The following is a 21,087-nucleotide window of genomic DNA, read 5'->3' as shown; positions in this document are numbered from 1 at the left end:
ACTGTGGTCTCCTTCTGTCCTACTGTGGTCTCTTTCTGTCCTACTGTGGTCTCTTTCTGTCCTACTGTGGTCTCCTTCTGTCCTACTGTGGTCTCTTTCTGTCCTACAGTGGTCTCCTTCTGCCTCTGTTTGTGAGTATGTCTCTATCTCTCTCTCTCTCTCTCTGTGTGTGATTGTTTGTTGTTGTTTACCTATATTATTCTGTGACTATGCATTATTTCTTGGTATCTTACCTCTAAGAGTAACCTTTGTCTTGGAGTTCTACAAGGAAAATACCTTTCCTCTCATAATATCTGGGTTAGCCTGAGTACTGTATTCACCAGAGAACTGCTCTAGAGGCAATTAAAATGTTTAGCATAGAATGGTTGAGGTCAATCTCTTCTCACACCGTGTTCCTCAAAATGTGCTTCCCTGTCCTCACAGACAGAGGTATGTTACCCACATTCTCCTTACTGTATTTTAGCACAGCTGTAAAGTCAAGCAGTGGCTGCTATTGTTCCTGTATACAAAATGATACCCCCATATTCCCTGCTCTCATCCTCTCCTCTCTCTGTGCTACAGCAGTGCCACACTGAATCAGCTGACATGGGTTGAGATAAATCTATTATCCTGCTGCATCGAGGTGTAGATGCCCTCATCTATAATGAGTGTCCCTGTGTAGGTAGTTAGCTGTAGCCAGTGTGCCCTGTGTAGGTAGTTAGCTGTAGCCTGTGTCCTGTGTAGGTAGTTAGCTTGTTGGCCAGGTGTTCCCTGTGTAGGTAGTAGCTGTAGCCAGTGTCCTGTGTAAGTAAGTTAGTTAGCCAGTGGTGCTAGTAGTGCCAGTGTGCCCTGTGATGCTGTGCAGGTGCTGCCATGTCGTTGCCTTGAGCGTATAGTGTAGCCAGTGTGTCGCTGTGTAGCGTAGTTTAGGCATGTAAGATGTCTGTGTTCGGTAGTTGCTGAGCATTGCCTGTGTTAGGTAGTGGTAGCGTTTAGCTCTTAGTTCCTGCGTTATGCAGTTTAAGCTGTAGCCAGTCGTGTCCTGTGATAGGAGTAGTTAGCTGTAGCACAGTGATGCGCGTGTGTAGGTAGTTAGCTGTAGCCAGTGTGCCTGTGTAGGTAGTTAGCTGTAGCCAGTGTCCCTGTGTAGGTAGTTAGCTGTAGCCAGTGTGCCCTGGTGTAGGTAGTTAGCTGTAGCCAGTGAGCCCTGTGATCAGGTAGGCTGTATGCCATGTGCCCTGTGTAGGTTAGTTAGATGTAGCCAGTGTGCCCTGTGTAAGGTAGTAGACTGTACCAGTGTGCCCTATGGTAGGTAGTTAGCTGTAGTCCACTGTGGTCTGTGTAGGTAGTTAGCGTGTAGCCACTTGTGTCCTGTGTACGGTAGTTAGCTGTAGCCAGTGTGCCCTGTGTAGGTTAGTTAGCTGTAGCCGTGTGCCCTGTGTAGGTACATTTTAGCTTGTAGCCAGTGGTCCTGTGTAGGTAGTTTAGCTGTAGCCAGTTTGTCCCTTACTCTATTAGCCGTGTAGCACCTGGCTACCTGTTAGGGACCAGTTCAGCTGTAGCCAGTGTGCCCTGTGTAGGTAGTTAGCTGTAGCCAGTGTGTCCTGTGTAGGTAGTTAGCTGTAGCCAGTGTCCCTGTGTAGGCAGTTAGCTGTAGCCAGTGAGCCCTGTGTAGGCAGTTAGCTGTAGCCAGTGWGCCCTGTGTAGGTAGTTAGCTGTAGCCAGTGTGTCCTGTGTAGGCAGTTAGCTGTAGCCAGTGTGTCCTGTGTAGGTAGTTAGCTGTAGCCAGTGTCCCTGTGTAGGTAGTTAGCTGTAGCCAGTGTGTCCTGTGTAGGTAGTTAGCTGTAGCCAGTGTGCCCTATTATTATACTTAAAAAAAAGACAAATGTGCAGATGCTCTTATCCAGAGCAACTTACAGGAGCGATTAGGGTTAAGTTACCTTTCGGTAACTGACCCAGTGCTCTTAACCGCCAGGCTACCGGCCGCCCTGTGTAGGTACTTAGCTGTAGCCAGTGTGCCTGGAAGAGTTTGATGAGCTTAAATGGGATTTGAGTTTTAGAACCAAATATAGCAAATGCATACCCTTGCKTATACTGTATGTATGTGTAGAAACACAGACACGGACACACACATGGAAGTGTACAGATGCCCACAAAACGTAACATAGCTATGTAAAACAAGACTTAAGTCCCTAGTTTTTAGAGTAATAGCCTTTGGGGTTGCATCCTATGATATAATAATTAATCGATATGCATAGTTAAGACTTTGGAGATCTTGGAAGAGTGTGCTGGGTGTGAAGGTTGTAAGCGTGGGTGTTTGAACATTTATTTGCATGCACATATATTTATGTGCAAATTGTGTGTTTGTGTGTGTGTGTGTGTGAGTGTGTGTGGGCCAGCCTCCAGTTCAGCCTCCCTTGTCACTCTCCGGCTGTCCGCCAATGCAGATATCACTCCCTCCCTCTGCTCTCTCTCTTTCTCTCTGTTGCTCTCTCTCTTTCTCTCTGTATCTCTGATACTCTCTCTCTTTCTTTCTATATCTCCCGTCATGCCTTTCTCCCACCTACCTCCAGGAGGCTTCAATGGCCCAACACAGGAGTGCAGAACTAAGTCAAGAAACAGGCAGATCATATTTTGTTGTCATAGCTCATGGCCTAATTGCGCTTTCTCTTCATCTCTCTCTGTCAACTACAAAAATACATGCACACATGCACGTATGCACGGACACACATACACATGTGCATGCTACGCACGCACACACACGTCTTTCACACCCCACGTCTCACCACCCACACACACCACACACACACACTCATACACACACACACACACACACACACACACACACACACCACACCACACACACACCACACACACACACACACACTCACATCACACACACACCACACACACACACACACACACACACACACACACACATACGAACAAATGTATACATGCTTTCAAATAATGATGTAATAGTTCATAGCCATGACACCATGACCGTGTATACCCACATCATTGATTGTCTCTACTGCTCACCCATCAATATAGACCCATCAAGGTTCCGGGCAACGTGTTTAAACAATCCATACCAGCCTCATTCAGACCCCAGTCTGGTTTGGTCAGGAAGAGGAACTCAGTATAGTGGGCCATGCAGAGTTCCACATGCATGTGTGATATCCAAAGAGCAACCAGCTATGTAATCCAACCCTAGTGTATAACTAAATGAATAGTCACTGGGGACAGTTTGTTAAAATAAATACAATGTGATGTAGCTCAATGTTGCCATACATTCTTTCAGTTCCTCAGTCCAGAAGTGGATACACAAACTAACAGTGGGGAACCGTGAGGGCCTTCTACACCTTCAGAGAAGACCTAAGAATTTATAAAATAATTGTTGTCGTTTTAAAATATACACTTTGTTTGAATTTCTATTTAATCTTTTCAATAATATTTCAATGGTATTCTGATTATATTATCCTTCTCAATGATATTCTGACTGAAACTCTTCAGGTTGTTTTGGAAAGGAAAGGGTTAACACTGAAGCAAAAAAAAGATCCAATCAGGATTTTTCTTTGTTGGTCTCCGGGGAGAGAAATCTAGCTAGCTATGTCAGCCATTGGCTAGGCCCTCAGAAGCTAGATAAAAGGCATCTGCCATTCAACTGTATTAGGGCATAATTTAGGAGTGACAGTGGAATCAACCAATCACATTTTGACTTGGGTGGGACGGTTCTTACAAAATCGTATGGAAACTTCCAGCTTCTTGAAGGAGGACAGGACACTGCACAATAGCGAGCAGTAGTTTTCCCACGGTTTAACTAGCTAGCTTTTGTTGTAAGCTAGTTAAAAGTGTGTAGCAGCTGCAGCATGTGTTATCGAAGAGGATGTTGTTGCTAAATTGTTACTCTGGCTTCGCCCTTTTCAAGATGAACTTTCAACAAGAAGTTATATTTCAAATGATCATTGTCTGGTGAATGGAACAGTGTTTTTTTTATTGCAGCTCGCTTGCTGTTGTTAGCTGTCTCTTTGAAAATAATTTACAGTATGTGTGTGAAACATTGTTGCATTTAAACTTTAGATTGATCACTGGTTACTTTGTGTGGTGAACATGATGAAAAGTAATAGTTATACAATTTGATTGAGAAATGCTTAGCCTAATGGTTGTGTATTTGTATTCTTATGATTGGGACCTTCTGGCTTATTATGTCTGAGTGAATGAGCTTCTTATCCTTTAACATCATGCTGTGTGTGACTGCTGTCTTTCTAGTGGCTCTATGTTTTTGGCTAATGGTGTTTCTGTATGCTACTGTACAATGTAGGCCTACAGTGCAGGCTACATTTGATAGCAGAGTTTGCTAAACAAATGACCTCCCGATACAAATCTTCATGATATCACGCAATCACGTGAATGTCCCAAAGGTTGCGTGTTCGAAACTCATCACGGACAACTTTAGCATTTTAGCTAATTAGCATCTTTGCAACTACTTACAACTTTTTAGCTACTTTGCAACTAATTACATGTTAGCTAACCTTAACCCTAACCTTAACCCTAACCTTAACCAAAACCTTAACCCTTAACCTTAACCCCTAGCCTAGCTAATGTTAGCCACCTAGCCATCTAGCTAATATTAGCCCCAACAAATTAGAATTTGTAACATTCATATGTATTGCAAATTCCTAACATATTGTATGAATTGCAATTCATAACATATCATATGAATTGTAATTCGTAACAAATCATATAAATTGTAATTCGTAACATATCATATGAAATAGGGACATCCACAAATGAATACATATTATATACCATACCAAACGTAACAGATCATACTCTTGAGTGGTGCAGCGGTCTAAGGCACTGCAGCTCAGTGCAAGAGGTGTCACTATAGTCCCTGGTTCGAATCCAGGCTGTATCACATCCGGCRGTGATTGGGAGTCCCAAAGGGCGGCGCACAATTGGCCCGGCATCGTCTGGGTTTGGCCGGGGTAGGCCATCATTGTAAATAAGAATATGTTCTTAACTGACTTGCCTAGTTAAATAAAGGTTTAAAAAAATACGAATTATTATAGATTAAAAAAAAATACTATTTTCAGTGTCTTAGTTTTAATTTTGCTATGTTACGTCTACCCCTGAGTACAGGTTGCAGGCAAACAACCAGTTGAGAGCTGCTTGCTCTTGAGATGATATTTTGGTGAAACTAAGCTATGTTGCACGCATGTCAATATATTTGTGCATTGCGATGTCGTAGGCCACTTTGTGCATGATTTCTCTATTGTACTACATAATTGATAAGGTGTATAGTATACCTCRACTACACTACTTTGATACACATCAATGGCAATTAAAAGTGAGTATACGCAATGCCCACTGAAACAAAAGTTGGTATATGGCATATCTTTTTTATTTTGTATCTGCTTATAGCCCACACTAACACTACTGATCATGAGCGAGTCACAATCACATCCTTTGATGTGTCATCATTGTCACTTTTGGTGATAGTAATTTTTGAGTTTGGTACAACGTGTTGGAAGATAATTTTTCGCCACTGAAGGCATATGTCCAACAGTCACAGTTTGCCACTGCAAACTAAACCCTAGTAATTGCTATTTGGAGGTACTATAAACTGGTTACCAACGTAATTAGAGAAGTAAAAATAAATGTTTTGTCATACCCATGGTATACAATCTGATATACCACAGCTGTCAGCCAATGAGTATTCAGGGCTTGAACCACCCAGTTTATAATAAGGCCCTACTCCTACTCCTAGTAAGGCCTACAAGGAAGGCCACATGGGCCTGTTGCTGGGGCTTACCTGGACATGGCGATCTCAGCCTTCTGCTTGGCGATGTCTGCAGCCTTCTCGGCCGCGTCCACAGCCCGGTCCACCTTCTCTCTGATCTTACTGGCTCTGAGGGGGATCAGGTTCTTTCTCTTGCCGCTCACCAGGACATTCTGCTTGTACTTGCCCTCCTCCTTGGTCCCATCAGGGAAGGTAGTGCAGCCGTACCCGTGCCGCTTGTTTCCCACCCACTCCCCCTCATAGTGCAGGCCATCCGAGCGCCGGCTCACGCCAAAGCCCGTGCGCTTGTCGTTCTTCCACTCACCGCAGTAGGTCTCTGTTGCCYTGGCGTCCACATCGTCCTCGGCAGCGGCCAGTTCGGCCTCGCCTTCTCCCAGGCTGATGGTGGAGTTGACTGAGCTGACCGTGCTCATGCCCGCCTCGCTGCGGAACGAGCTCTGCTTGGAGCGCTGGCTGGCCAGAGAGCTCCTGGACTCGGACTTCCTCAGTTTGAGTCCGCTGAGGATGGAGCGACCTCGGAACAGACCCTTCTTCTTGCCCTTCAGCAGCTCTGCCTCACTGTGTGCCGTGAGCACAAAGCCCCCCCGCGACACGGCCGGACTGCCAGCGGAGCCCATCCCACCTACGCACGCCACGCCGGCCCGGTCCGGGAGCAGAGCCATCCCGTTACTGTGCTCCGAGCGCAAGGAGTTTATGGAGGTACGCAGTGGAGAGCGGATGACGGCTGCCATGCCGTACGGCACACTCTGCCGCAGGCCGTATCCCTGTCGCATCCCCCCCAGCCACTGGCCCTGGTACGTACCTGCAAAGAGAGAGAGAAAGGTCACAATGCATACCAATATGATATAACAGAATATCAATAAATTATTCATTTTTATATTTCACAATACAACAACAACACTAGTGATAGAGGTATGTGCCTAAGGGAGCTAATGAACATACTGCAGAGTCTAGCATGTGTAAATCTCTATTTGTCTGTGTCGGAACTCAGCTGATGACATTACAGCCTATTACAGTAATACTCGCTGATTGAACACACACTCTTCCCCTCCAGCATTGTCTACATCTTACCTGAAACACTAAGTTCAAGTGCTTCAATTAGGGACTAAACCATGCAGTATTACCATAATAACAACAACCAAACATACCACTACTAATACCGCCAGTACCAACACTACTATACTAAGGATATAAAGTAAAAATACTGCATCCCAGGCTGTATCCCAAACATCAATATATGTATGAGTGAAACTGTGGCGAGATAGTAAGTGAAGAGCACTCATAACATCTATCAACATGTCCATCCCGTTTTCTATCACTATGTCCATCCCGTTACCTGTCAGCACTGTTATTTAGGGGTCATATTGCCAACAAAATAATGTAACGTTCTTTTCCCTGAAATGTCCAGTATGGCAGCTGGTCATCATGTCGTCTGCCAACCTCTCTGATTGATCATGTCTCAGTGTGCTCCTATATAGAGGTAGCAAATGGACATTAGGTGCCTGAACAGCGTAACAAAGGACTGACCCTGACTGGCTAGGGTCAAAGGTGAGGTTCCACTTGGCACTGGATTCCATAACTCAATTCAGTGGTGCTATATTATGTCAAAAGTTTGATGGTAGATTTTCAGCCCGATGCAATACATGACATATCTATAGGGATAGGTAGCATTGTTTCCTATTGTGAACTACTCTCTAAGTCTATTTTATCTCTGAAAAGGCCCAATACTTGTTCAGTACACTGCCTTAGTAGTTTATATTTTAAAGATGTCGGAGGATTTTTAATCTCTTTTTCTCTATTTCCCATTCCAGTATAGGTCCATCTGTTGGATATCTCTGTAGTGCTGAAATCTAAGACAATTCACTGCATCTCTCTCTGTCTCTGCTCTCTCTCACGCACGCGCGGCGCGCCGCGCGCGACGCACGCACGCGCGCACGACACGCACGCACGCACGCACGCACGCAGCACACACACACACACACACAGCACACACACACACACAACAACAACACACACACACACACACACACACACACACCACACACACACACACACACCAACACACACACTCACACACATCTTGTGGGACCAAACAATTGATTCCCATTCAAAATCATATTTTCCCTAACCCTAATCTTAACCGCTAACCTAACCTACTCTTAACCCTAACGCCTAATCCTAATTGTAACAACCCTAATTGTAACCCTAACCCTAAACACTAAGCTTAAAATAGCGTTTTTCTTTGTGGGGACAGACAAAATGTTCCTTGTTTTATCATCCTTGTGAGGACTGCTGGACCTATAGGATCCATCTATGTACAAGTATTCATCTATCTTATCTATATTCCATCCTTTTCCTTGCTGCCAATGACTGAGACAAACCCTCTGATGTAACAGCTCTTCTGCTCGGTGATTCATCGCAGCAAGCTTTCTAGAATTTGCTGCTTAAGTGTGGAATCAGCACACATACAGATGTAGGATCTTAATTTGATCACCCTGTTGCAGGAGAACTGTACCGAAAACTTGTAGTATATTTGAAGTTTTAAAAAGGCTTCTGAAGTTAGTAATTTTCACATTGACATTTCGGACTTGATTTTTCCCTTATGAAAAATGTATCAACCCCTACAAAATGTCCATTAATTATAATCCTCATAATAATTAATATTTCCTGTTGCTACATGATTATTGTCCTGCTGTAGCAAACTGGCTCAAATTTAGATCCTACATCTGTGTAGGCCCATATAAAGATCCCAACCAATCTCTGCATCTGTTTTGTATCACTCCTTCTCCACCCTCCCCCACCCCCCAACCCTACGTGCGCACGCACGCACACACGCACGCACGGCACGCACGCACGCACGCACGCACACACACACACACACACCACACACACACACACACACACACACACACACACACACACACACACACACACACACACACAACACACACACACAACACACACACACACACACACACACACACTCAACTCCACAAACATACCTCTCCCCTTTCCTCTCTGCCTTCATTGCTATCTTTGGGCTGGCATGTCAGAGAAATGCACAAGGTTGGATGGCTCAATGAGGCAACAGCAGAGAGAGTGTGGATATCCCCACCCCCACAGCAACACACTGCTGCTGCTACTTCTACTGCTGCTGCTGCTACTACTGATGCTACTTCTACTGCTGCTGCTGCTACTACTGATGCTACTTCTACTGTGCTGCTGCTCTGACTACTTACTGCTGCTACTGCTGCTACTCTACTGCTGCTACTGCGCTACTGCTGCTACTGCTGCTACTTGCTGCTGCTACTTCTACTGCTGCTTTCTACTGCTGCTACTGCTGCTACTTCCTACTGCTGCTGCTGCTGCTACTGCTACTTCTACTGCTGCACTGTACTCTAGCTGCGCTACTGCTGCTACTCTACTGCTACTTCTACTGCTGCTACTGCTGCTACTGCTGCTACTACCTTCTACTGCTGCTACTCCTACTGCTGCTACTGCTGCTACTACTTCTACTCTGCTACTTCTACTGCTGCTACTGCTGCTACTACTTCTACTGCTCGTACTCCTACTGCCGCTGCTGCTACTTCTACTGCTGCTACTGCTGCTACTGCTGCTACTACTTCTACTGCTGCTACTTCTACTGCTGCTACTACTGCTACTTCTACTGCTGCTACTGCTGCTACTTCTACTGCTGCTATTACTGCTACTTCTACTGCTGCTACTGCTGCTACCTACTGCTGCTACTACTGCTGTTACTGCTGCTACTCCTACTGCTGCTCTGCTGCTACTCCACTGCTGCTACTGCTGCTACTTCTACTGCTGTTACTGCTGCTACTGCTGCTGCTGCTACTGCTGCTGCTACTGCTGCTACTCCTACTGCTGCTACTGCTGCTATTCTACTGCTGCTACTCGCTACTTCTACTGCTGCTCCGCTGCTGCTGCTACTTCTACTGTGCTGCTGCTACTGCTGTACTCTACGTGCTACTGCGATACTCCTACTGCTGCTACTCTGCTACTTTACTGCTGCTACTCTACTGCTGCTACTGCTACTTCTACTGCTGCTACTCCTACTGCTGCTACTACTTCTACTGCTGCTTGCTGCTACTGCTTCTATTCTACTGCTGCTACTTCTACTGCTGCTACTTCTACTGCTGTACTGCTGCTACTTCTACTGCTGCTACTGATGCTACTTCTACTGCTGCTACCACAGTAGGATGGAAACCTACTGAAACCTACTACTCTTCAAAACAGGCCTGGCAGTCTGGGTGGGCATTGAATATTTCTGTGCGTTTGAGTGTGTGCGGGGGGAGAGTGAAATAGGTAGACAGAGCAGAGAGAAAGAGGGAGAGGAGGGCAAGACTAAGACCAAGCTCTAACATATCTCTCATGTGGAGCTTTTAATCATTGTCATACCTCCCCCCGTTCACACACGTCTGACCGTCACAGAGACAGCTGGCCAACATCTGGCACACCCGCCGATCCTATCAGTCAACAGCTGTGTGCCATATGATGGATCAAACACAGGCCTCAACTGATAGGATTACACCTGATATTCCCAGAGAGGAGAGAGGAGAGAGAGGAGAGAGAGAGAGAGGAGGAGAGAGAGAGGAGAGAGAGGAGAGAGAGAGAGAGAGAGAGAGAGAGAGAGAGAGAGAGAAGAGAGAGAGAAGAGAGAGAGAGAGAGAGAGAGAGAGAGAGAGAGAGAGAGAGGAGAGATTTGTACATTGTTACAACACTGTATATATATATTAACATTTGTAATGTCTTTATTGTTTTGAAACTTCTGTATGTGTAATGTTTACTGTTAATTTGTATTGTTTATTTCACTTTTGTATAATATTACCTCACTTGCTTTGGCAATGTTAACACATGTTTCCCATGCAATAAAGCCCCTTGAATTGAAGATTGAATTAAATGAGAGAGAGAGAGAGAGAGAGAGAGAAGAGAGAGAGAGAGAGAGAGAGAGAGAGAGAGAGAGAGAGAGAGAGAGAGAGAGAGAGAGAGAGAGAGAGAGAGAGAGAGAGAGGAGAGAAAGAGAGAGAAGAGGAGAGAGAGAGAGAGAGAGAGAGAGAGAGAGAGAGAAGGAGAGAGAGAGAGAGAGAGAGAGAGAGAGGTTAGCTAGGGCCTTCCAGCATTGCTCTGGCACATCTATCTATCTAGGATCACTTCCTGTTTTCCAGCTCTTGATTTGATTTAATTGATCCCAGCACAGACACTCCAGAGATAGAGAGAGAGAGAGGGAGGTAGGAAGTCTGAGTGCTTCTTCTGTGTCTGATTTAAAAAAAAAAAAAWAATGTTTAGCTTTTGCGACACAGCTGAAATAAGGTCCAGACTGAAATAACTTGGGTTATGTCTGGTTTCAACAGAGTCCATATACACAGAGAAGTGACTTATCCTCTCTTGACAGTTTGATTAGGTCCATTTTGGATCAGACCATAGCATATTAAGTTGTTATTATAGCTCGCAGACACATTAGCTAGAATCAGGTCATAATGAAAGACTTGTGTGTACCCCCCCCCCAAAAAAAAGAATAACAATACAAATAAAGACTGGTGTGTCCCCGACCTGCAACAGCAGAACACTTCTCAGTGAAGGAGGTCAAGCTTTAAAAAAGTTGAGAAGGGACGTCTCTCTCTCCCATGAGAGAGCAGCGAATGTAAACTCTGATTCTTTGGCAATCCATTGACATAGCCATGGGATCATCATCTCACCATTACTTGTATCTCACTACAGCCATTAGTAAAGCATAGCTAGGCTAATGCCTGATGCAAGTTTGCACACATGAACATTAATTATGAGGCAAAATAAATACAATGTCACATCAAGCAGAGAAAAATGCAGTAGTCTACCTGAATATACTTTTAACAAATGTGTGTTAATTGAATTCAAAGTATCAAGTGCTCCTGAAATGTCAGTGACATTTTCCTTCTGGCTTAATTTTGACATTGACATAAAAATCCTGTCATTACACATGCCATGAATCATTCCACATCAAGCAAAACACATTATATGCTTACTTGAGTTGTGTCATCCTTGTGTAGCCTTATAGACTTTAGGAATGTTTTAATGAAGCTGCATCGTGACCCGAAGTGTAGGCCTATTGTCATTGGAGCTCTCCAAGGTGCTGAAATGATAGCATTCTCTCTGTGGGGGTGGATGGATGCACGTTCATCATTGGTTTGCCTGAACAGTTTCCCACGCATGTATGTGCCTTTACAGCTTGACCAGGATGTCGGAAAGCATATTTCAATTCAGATTGACGCTAGTTTCATCAGTTAATGTGGCTGTAATAGAAAACTCCGCGCTGTGGAGGCATCTCTCAGTCGTGTTAATAATCGGTGAGGCAAGCATATTATTCAATTTCCCCACAGCTATGAAAACATCTAGGATTCTGAACATATATTATAATTRACAACGTGTCACATGTTGCCGGTGTTCAGATTCGGCCTAGTATGTGATGCATGTAGCCTGACTACAATAATCCTCTGTCGTTTATTTGCGTATTGGTTTTCTATGGACTATGCAACTCAGATGTTAAAACGAATTCGGTGGAGGTTTTCCGCCGGAGGGCTGTGAGATGGGTTTTACAACAGCAGTACAGGGGACAGCATGGAAATGGTTAAACGTGGAAAGATCAAAGACGCGAAACATCAGAGAAACCCTGATTAGATCACGCGCCAACCAACCCTCGGTCTGAATTCATAATAGTTATGTGTTCCTCTGTTTCTAGGTTAAACTTGTCTGTTGTATATTCACTCCAACAGAGATGGCACGTCTTTTTCAAAGTTTAGGCCTACTAAATCTGTAATCAAATGATGAATCTAATTTTGATATTATAGGCCGCATTGTGAGTTAAAGTCATAACAGAGGAAATTGAGGATGGCAGAAAGTGTGTTTGGATTGTCTCTTTCATGAATTATTCATATTTTACAAAGTCAGCACTTGCACTTCAGACTTGTATGTTTGTGTGTGTGTGAGAGAGTGGGAGAGACAGACAGAGAAAGTGAAATATATATATATATAGAGAGAGAGAGAGAGAGATAGAGAGTAATGTGCATGTAAACAACATGACTCACAACAGTGTAGTAAGATAGGGCTGTATGGTAGTTTGGAGCAACTCTCTTTAAGAAAAATGTCTAATTGCTGACACAAAAAAGTTCGGAATTTGGAGAATAAAAAAAAGATCTGGTGATGGTTACGCTTAGGCAAACAAACTATAAAGGAAAATAGAAATTGGGCATTTTGCCCATCTATCAGGTACATTTTTTAGTAATTAAATCTTAAAAACTGAAGTCTAGGTATCTTATTTTAATTAAATGTATAAAATATTGAAACAAAATGGCATTACACATCTCACTATTAATATCCCCACTATTATGGGGTTTTGATGTAAGGTTCCTCTTTTCATTATTGCGCCAAATCATGTCCAAATCATCCTAACGTATCTTAAAACGGTCTGTTTAACTCAATGCAGTTACTTATAGATGATTTGGACATGATTTGGAAAATGCTCATTTAGGTACCATTGACTTGCAACACACACCTTAAATTTGACTGCTCTATTAAAAACTGATTTCAAATTCTCTCTAGACAAGTGGATTATTTATCTTTAGGCTCTCCTAATTGTACACTATATGACCAAAAGTATGTGGACAGCTGCTTGTCGAACATCTCATTCCAAAATCATGGGCATTAATATGGAGTTGGTCCCCCCTTTACTGCTATAACAGCCTCCACTCTTCTGGGAAGGCTTTCCACTAGATGTTGGAACATTGCTGCGGGTACTTGCTTCCATTCAGCCACAAGAGCATTAGTGAGGTCGGGCACTGATGTTGGGCGATCAGACCTGGCTCGCCGTCTGCGTTCCAATTGATCCCAAAGGTGTTCGAAGGGGTTGAGGTCAGGGTTCTGTGCAGGCCAGTCAAGTTCTTCCACACCGATGTCGACAAACCATTTCTGTATGGACCTTACTTTATGCATGGGGGCATTGTCATGCTGAAACAGGAAAGCGCCTTCCCCAAACTGTTGCCACAAAGTTGGAAGCACAGAATCATCTAGAATGTAATTGAATACTGTAGTGTTAAGTTTGCCCTTCACTGGAACTATGGTGCATAGGTCGAACCATGAAAAACAGCCACAGACCATTATTCCTCCTCCACCAAACTTTACAGTTCTCCTGGCATCCGCTAAACCCAGATTAGTCTGTCGGACTGCCAGATGGTGAAGCGTGATTTATCACTCCAGAAAACGCGTTTCCACTGCTCCGGAATCCAATGGCGGCAAGCTTTACACCACTGGAAACCCATTTCATGAAGCTCCCGACAAACAGTTCTTGTGCTGACATAGCTTCCAGAGGCAGTTTGGAACTCGGTAGTGAGTGTTGCAACCGAGGACAGGCAATTTTTACGTGCTATGCGCCTCAGCACTCGGTAGACCCGTTCTGTGAGATTATGTGGCCTACCACTTCACGGCTGAGCAGTTGTTGCTCCTAGATGTTTCCTCTTCACAATAACAGCACTTACAGTTGACCAGGGCAGAAATTTGACGATCTGACTTGTTGGAAAGGTGGCATCCTATAATGGTGCCACTTTGAGCTCTTGAGTAAGGTCATTCTACTGCCTATGTTTGTCTATGGAGAGTGCATGGTTGTGTGGTCGATTTTATACACCTATCAGCAACGGGTGTGGCTGAAATAGCGAATCCACTAATTTGATGGGGTGTCTACATACTTTCGTATATATAGTGTATATATATATAAAACGTTTATAGATATAACTTAATTCAATTATATATAGAACTTTTTCTAAATGGCAAAATGTTCGACCAATTTACCTCGTTTTGTTGTTGAAGTCACTTAATTTTTTTTAGATCAGACAGATTACAGTTTTAATTGAGCAAGAGTAGTGGCAGCCAGGGAAAGTGTTGGGAAAAGGTTTTGTGACATAAAGTGGTTTCTGGCTAGAACAGACGCGGACAGACTGCAATCCAGGACAGAATACAGCTAGCAAAACTGTTGCAAAAACGTCAACATTCAAAATGAGCTGCAGTTAAAAGCTAAATCTCTCAGTAAGCTTAAATCGACTACGGATGTTATCCGGGATTTGGTTTTGAGCTTTTTCTGTCACAGAGAGGTGATGGTGTGCCCCTGTCTTAGATTTTTCCATTTAAGGATTATTAACACATAGAAACATCAGACTATTGATTTATCATTTGAACGCTAATTCTCCCAAAATTGCCCTGTACATCACAAAATTGATTTACATCGTGCTCATAATTTTGAATAACTGCGCATGCTATTTATTTGGCCTCATAACATAATCTGGTTCAACAGCAACAAGATATGTACTTTAATAACTGCGATAACGCACCATGCAGGATGATATAACAACATAAATCAGCTGACGATCTACAAACTGTAGACCCCTCCACATCTCTACATGGTTCAAACCACTTCTTAACAAACCATGTTGGTATGTAGGTCAGGGATCACATTATACAGGCTACTGTACTGTAAGGTTGAACAGGTTGACTCATATCCAGATAGACAACTYTCAGGGCAGTTTCCTGTAGCTTTCAGTTCTGTGAGTGTGTTTTACTCCCAATCACATAGTATGTGATAATCAGCAATCACTTTGATCGTTATCATGTGACTGATGGTGTAAAATGGAGCGTCAACAACCATCAGAAACACTTGTAAATTAGCTACATGACAATTATTAACTTATCTTTTACACAGACTGTTGAAGTGTTCTCCTTAGATACCTTAGATGGGTTCCTTAGTCCATGGCCATTGGCAGTATAGAATGTCTGACTCCATCTGAGGGGTAAGACATTGGAAAGACAATGGTACTTTAACCTCCCTGTAGCTTTGACTCCTCCCTCCTCTCTGTCACTGTCTACTGTGATTGTGATTAAGCAGCCAGATTAGTGCCCAAATAAGTAAACACCATTAGCAAAGTCAACCAGCCAATCAGAGCAAGGAACACTGAGTCCCCTGTGACACGCTGACCTGCTGCGTGTCTGTGTGTTTCCACAGCAACTTACTGTACAGAGACAGAGGCAGTGAGGCACGAGGGAGACAGAAAAACAACTGCTCAGAGCATAGATCCTTTTCCTCCTTTCAGTTGTGGTTTGATAAGGAGGTTATGCAACATGTGTGAGCACAGATCAGGGGTAGAATGCAAGACTATTTCTTATTTATGATGATGGATGTTGTAATCAGCTGATTAACGTTGTTGTTTGGCAAAACATGCTGTAGCTTACAGACACGAGGAGTATACTGGTGTCTTTTAAAGACACTGACTGATTTACGAACACATTGAAGTGTTACATAATGAATACTGACTGTAGATATCAAGTATCTGAGTGTCTCTCATACGACAATAATCGACTATTCCTCATTCTCATACATCTTTATCTACCAGTTTATCTTCTACAAATCCATTTATCTCTATTACATCTCATACTCATTTCATTATAACAAAGCCTCACAGGCCTAGTGCTCTCTTCAGAGTGGATACTGTAACTGTTATCATTGTGGATATACTACTGTATCATATCTGTTCTGCATATTCTGTCCTCATTAGCCTGCTCTCTCTCCTCGTTCAGCCAGTGTTGGGTGGGCTGCTGGTTGGGTGCATGATTGTATAAGGTGCTAGAGAGTTATATAAGCTTAACAATGGTGTTGCACCAGGAGGTTTCACCAGAATAATTCAAACTATTCTACAGACAGTTATGTCCTTTAACTGTGTGATTGTTTTAGTACCTTTGTTTTGTGATATGAAATGTTTTGATGAATATATCTGGATGGATCTGGAATCCACCTTAGGAGAGAGTATGTGTGTATTTGGGGTATAGTAAGGACTTCCAGGCTCTCATCACTGTCATCTTCAAAGTGTGTAGAGTATTTATGGCCTTAGAACTGGATCTCTCCCAGCCCAGCCTGGTCTCATAGACTAGCCGTAACATAGTAAACGTATATCAAATCAAATCAAATTGTATTTGTCACATGCCCCAAATACAACAGGTGTAGACCTTACCATGAAATCTTTACTTACGAGCCCTTAACCAACAATGCAGTTCAAGAAATAGAGTTAATAAAATATTTACTAAATAAATGAGTGTTAAAAAAAAGTATCAATCAAAAAGTAACACAATAAATGTACATAACGATAACGAGGCTATATACAGGGAGTACCAGTACTGAGTAAATGTGCGGAGGTACAGGTTAGTCGAGGTAATTTGTAAAGTGACTTTGCATTGATAATAAACAGCGAGTAGCATCAGTGTAAAAACAAATCGGGGGGGGGGGGTCAATGTAAATAGTCAGGGAGGATTAATTGTTCAGCAATCTTATGACTTGATGGTAGAAGCTGTTAAGGAGAATTTTGGTCCTAGACTTGGCACTCCGGTACCACTTGCCGTGTGGTAGCAGAGAGAACAGTCTATGGAGTCTTTGACAATTTTTTGGGCCTTCCTCTGACACGCCTAGTATATAGGTCCTGGATGTCAGGAAGCTTGGCTCCAGTGATGTACTGGGCCGTACTACCCTCTGTAGCGACTTACAGTCAAATGCCGAGCAGTTGCCATACCAGGCGGTGATGCAACCGGTCAGGATGCTCTCGATGGTGCAGCTGTAGAACCTTTTGAGGATATGGGTACCCATGCCCAATCTTTTCAGTCTCCTGAGGGGGAAAAGGTGTTGTTGTGTCCTCTTCACAACTGTCTTGGTATGTTTGGACCATGAAAGTTTGTCGGTGATGTGGACACAAAGGAACTTGAAACTCTCGACCCGCTCCACTTCAGTCCCGTCGATGTTAATGGGGGCCTGTTGGGCCCTCCTTTTCCACCGAGACCAACAAATTAGTATGATATGTTACACTTGGTATGGTTAAAAAAAATGAAAGTAGGTTTGTTGGTTGCGGTGGATAGGTGGCGTACAATGCGAAAGTCGAGCAACTCAAAGATTGCGAGTTCTTTGAGACAACTTTAGCATAACATTATAATTCGTAACATATCATATGAAATGGGTGATGGATATAAACAAATTAATACATACCATATGAAACGTAACATATCATACTAAATGGAACGTCTCGGATTTACGTACAGAAGGATACAAAATGCTCTGAGACCAGATTGCCCAGCCAGGTTCACCATGAGTTTCTCTGTCTGGTTATGGGAACTTCACCCTGACTGCTTATTTCCTATTCATGGCTGTACAGGTAATCTGGAATATCTCTTTCTCTCTCTCCGACTGCATGCAGAGTCCGGATGGCCTTAATTTGGGCCTTTAATGTATCTCCCATAGCAGCTTGAGCAGCGGAACTGCTTACTTAAATGACAGATGGACGGAGAAAGAGAGATTAGTTTCTGAGTGACAGGAGAATAATGAAGCAGGAGACAGTTAAATTTTGTGTGTGTGTGTGTGTGTGTGTGTGTGTGTGTGTGTGTGTGTGGTGTGTGTGTGTGTGTGTGTTGTGTGTGTGTGGTGTGTGTGTGTGTGTGTGTGTGTGTGTGTGTGTTGTGTGTGTGTGTGTGTGTAAGGCATCCATATGTTGATGCCTTACACAGAGGGTACTACTCAGCCATAACATGACTCAGTCTGAGTCTGGGTCTTACCTCCATCAGAGTAGGTCTCCGTACCGTATCCGTCCTGAAGACCGTTGTTCCAGGTCCCCTCGTACTTCCCGCTGGTGCCGGTGCTCTCCCTGAGGCCGTAGCGTCCCTTAAATCCACTTGTCCACTCCCCCTTYTACACCCACTTGCCCTTGTTCTCKARWCCAATCCCATGGCGCTTGCCCTGCGCCCAGGTGCCCTGGTAGGTGTTCCCACTGGGCCAGGTGTACACCCCCACCACCTCAAAACCATGGCTCCAGGACCCTGAGTACTCGCCTTGGCCCTTCGGCCCAGTGCAGATGCCATGGCCGTGGGCTTTGCCTTCCTCCCACCCCCCACAGTATGACCCCCCATCATCAAAGTTGAACCTGCCCCCAGTGGACATGCATGAAATAGGTTTTGGCAAATCCCCCAAATCTCAAAAAAAGAAAAAACACAGTTGGGGGCGAAGTTGGTGATGATGAGGTGTGAGGGGGAGGAAGACACACATACAAATCCCCTGGGTTGACTTAAAGAAGAAAAAGAAAAGTAGCCCCCAGATTGCAGGGTCCCTCCTGTGAGGCCGGAGCAGCGGGAGCCTCTTCAGACCATTCTCCTGGAGCTGTGGTTCACCGTCACTCCCAGTCCAATCTCCTACAGTCGCAGCTCACAAATGGGAAAAGGCCTATGCCAGCCATGTGTCTTCCCTACTGACACAAATGCAGAAAACCCTCCTTCTCCGGGTTTTGGGTTCTGGCCCCCTCCCTCCACGCAGGGCCCCACCTCCGGCACTCTCCCAGCCGCTCTTTAGCGCTCCCTGGCAGCTGAGCACCACCAGGCTCCACCTAGAAACCCCAGGTAACACAGCTAACAGTCAGCCGCTGGTCAGATCCGACACCATTTACAGCTTTACAGATCCATCTCTTTTGGCTGGCTCAGCTTGTCGTCTGTACCCAACCCACCCAACATGCTCCTGCCGCACAGTGCAATACAGAAACAGAGAGAGAGAGAAAGAAAAAAGAGGGATTCAGCTTGTTTCTCTCCTGATGCCTCTGCTAGTGAACAGCAATGCAGTCTCTTCCCATATGCACATACACATACGTACACTCTCACCAACAGCAAGTGCGCACACGGACCATGAAAAAAAACAAGTGATCTGATTATTTTCCTCCTCTCTTTTCCCTTTCCCTCTCTCTTTTTTCATCCACGTCCTTAAGTGGTTGAGCGATGCTGATGCTTTTATTCTTGTTCCCTTCCTGGTGAGAAATCCAGATTTATCTCTGCTTTTCCTCCTCTTAATGCGCCATGCTCTTAATTTTTATGTATCGCTATCTGCCTTTTCGGTTGTTGTCTTATTCCCCCCTTCTCTCCTTATGGTTGGGTCTCTCTCTCTTTCTCTCTCTCTCTCTGGTGTCTCTCAAATCTGCTCATTAGAGGAGGACTGTTCCAATGCAGCCAACACCCCCTCCCCCCCACATACATGCTCCTGTTTTTAAAGAGACAGAAGCAGCATAACATCCAAGCCTCTCTCCTCTCTTTTGCAGCCCTGAAGAGCAGAGATTGCTTTCCTATTTGCATGCTCTGCTCTATTTGCATGCCTTAGCCTTTTCACCTCTCCATCGCTGGTCTGTGCATAAAAACATATTTAATCATTATGTAAGAAAATTATATGGTAATAGATAGAGACTGGTAAATCTGTTTATTAGATAGTATTTATTAGATAGTATTAGATTAGATAGTATTAGATAGTATTATCTGTTMAATCATTATGTTAGGTAATCCTCCATAAACACTCTTAATACTGTAATAATAATAATGTAATGCACATTAGTTTGACATGATATCAGAGGAATAACATTGACATACCAAACTTAAATGATTTACATTTTAACATCCAAAGTTAAGACATTATTGAAAGATACAGATGAAGAGGATGCTGAGTTAAACATCTCTATGTTATGACAAGGTGAAGGTGACAAGGTCATAGTGACAAGGTCATGTTCTCCTTTTCAAAATGGCGCTGCAATGGATAGCAGCCGTTTTACGCGCTCCTGACCAATTCTGCTATTTTGTGTGCTTTTTTGCGCTGATCTATTTTTTTTGTACATAATGTTTCTGCCATTGTTTCCTATGACCAAAAATAGCTTTTGGACATCAGAACAGCGATCACTAACCTCAATTTGGATGAAGAAAGGCACAGGGTGAACCCAAAGTGCAAAATATAAAGTACTCAGGAAATAGTAGGAGAGATTCCTCTCAGGAAAACAAGTAACATTTGCAATGACCAACAAAGACAAATGGCAGAGGGAGTATATATACACTGTGATAGAGTAGAGTGGGGATTGGAACCAGTAGTGTGTGATGATGACGAGACAAGTCTGGGGATGATGAGTGAAGGGCGTTTACCAGCAGTTGGTTCGGCAGCAGCTAGAAGGCCCGGCGACGCCAAACGCCAGAGGTGGACAGGAGGGGGAGCCAAGTGAAGGCTGGTGTGACACGTCACCTGTGCAACTAGAGGCGAAAAAACATCTAGATCACCTTTACTCCACACACAGAAATGCATACAAAGATCGCCCTCCATTTGGCAAATCTGACCATAACGCTATCCTCATGATTCCTGCATACAAGCAAAAACCCAAACAGGATGTACCAGTGGCAGTGGTCCGAAGAAGCGGATGCTAAGCTACAGGACTGTATCGCTA

General features: G+C 43.9%; 1 pseudogene; it reads right to left on the bottom strand.

Annotated features, from left to right (window-relative positions):
* Positions 1 to 19,791, bottom strand: part of LOC111953047 (junctophilin-3-like) — a 40,341-nt pseudogene extending 20,550 nt beyond the window's left edge.
* Positions 19,792 to 21,087: the final 1,296 nt, after the last annotated feature.

This window comes from Salvelinus sp. IW2-2015, linkage group LG26 (assembly GCF_002910315.2).
Source record: "Salvelinus sp. IW2-2015 linkage group LG26, ASM291031v2, whole genome shotgun sequence".
NCBI lineage: Eukaryota > Metazoa > Chordata > Actinopteri > Salmoniformes > Salmonidae > Salvelinus > Salvelinus sp. IW2-2015.
Note: the sequence above shows the minus strand (reverse complement) of the source record. Positions and strands in the feature narration are given on the sequence as shown.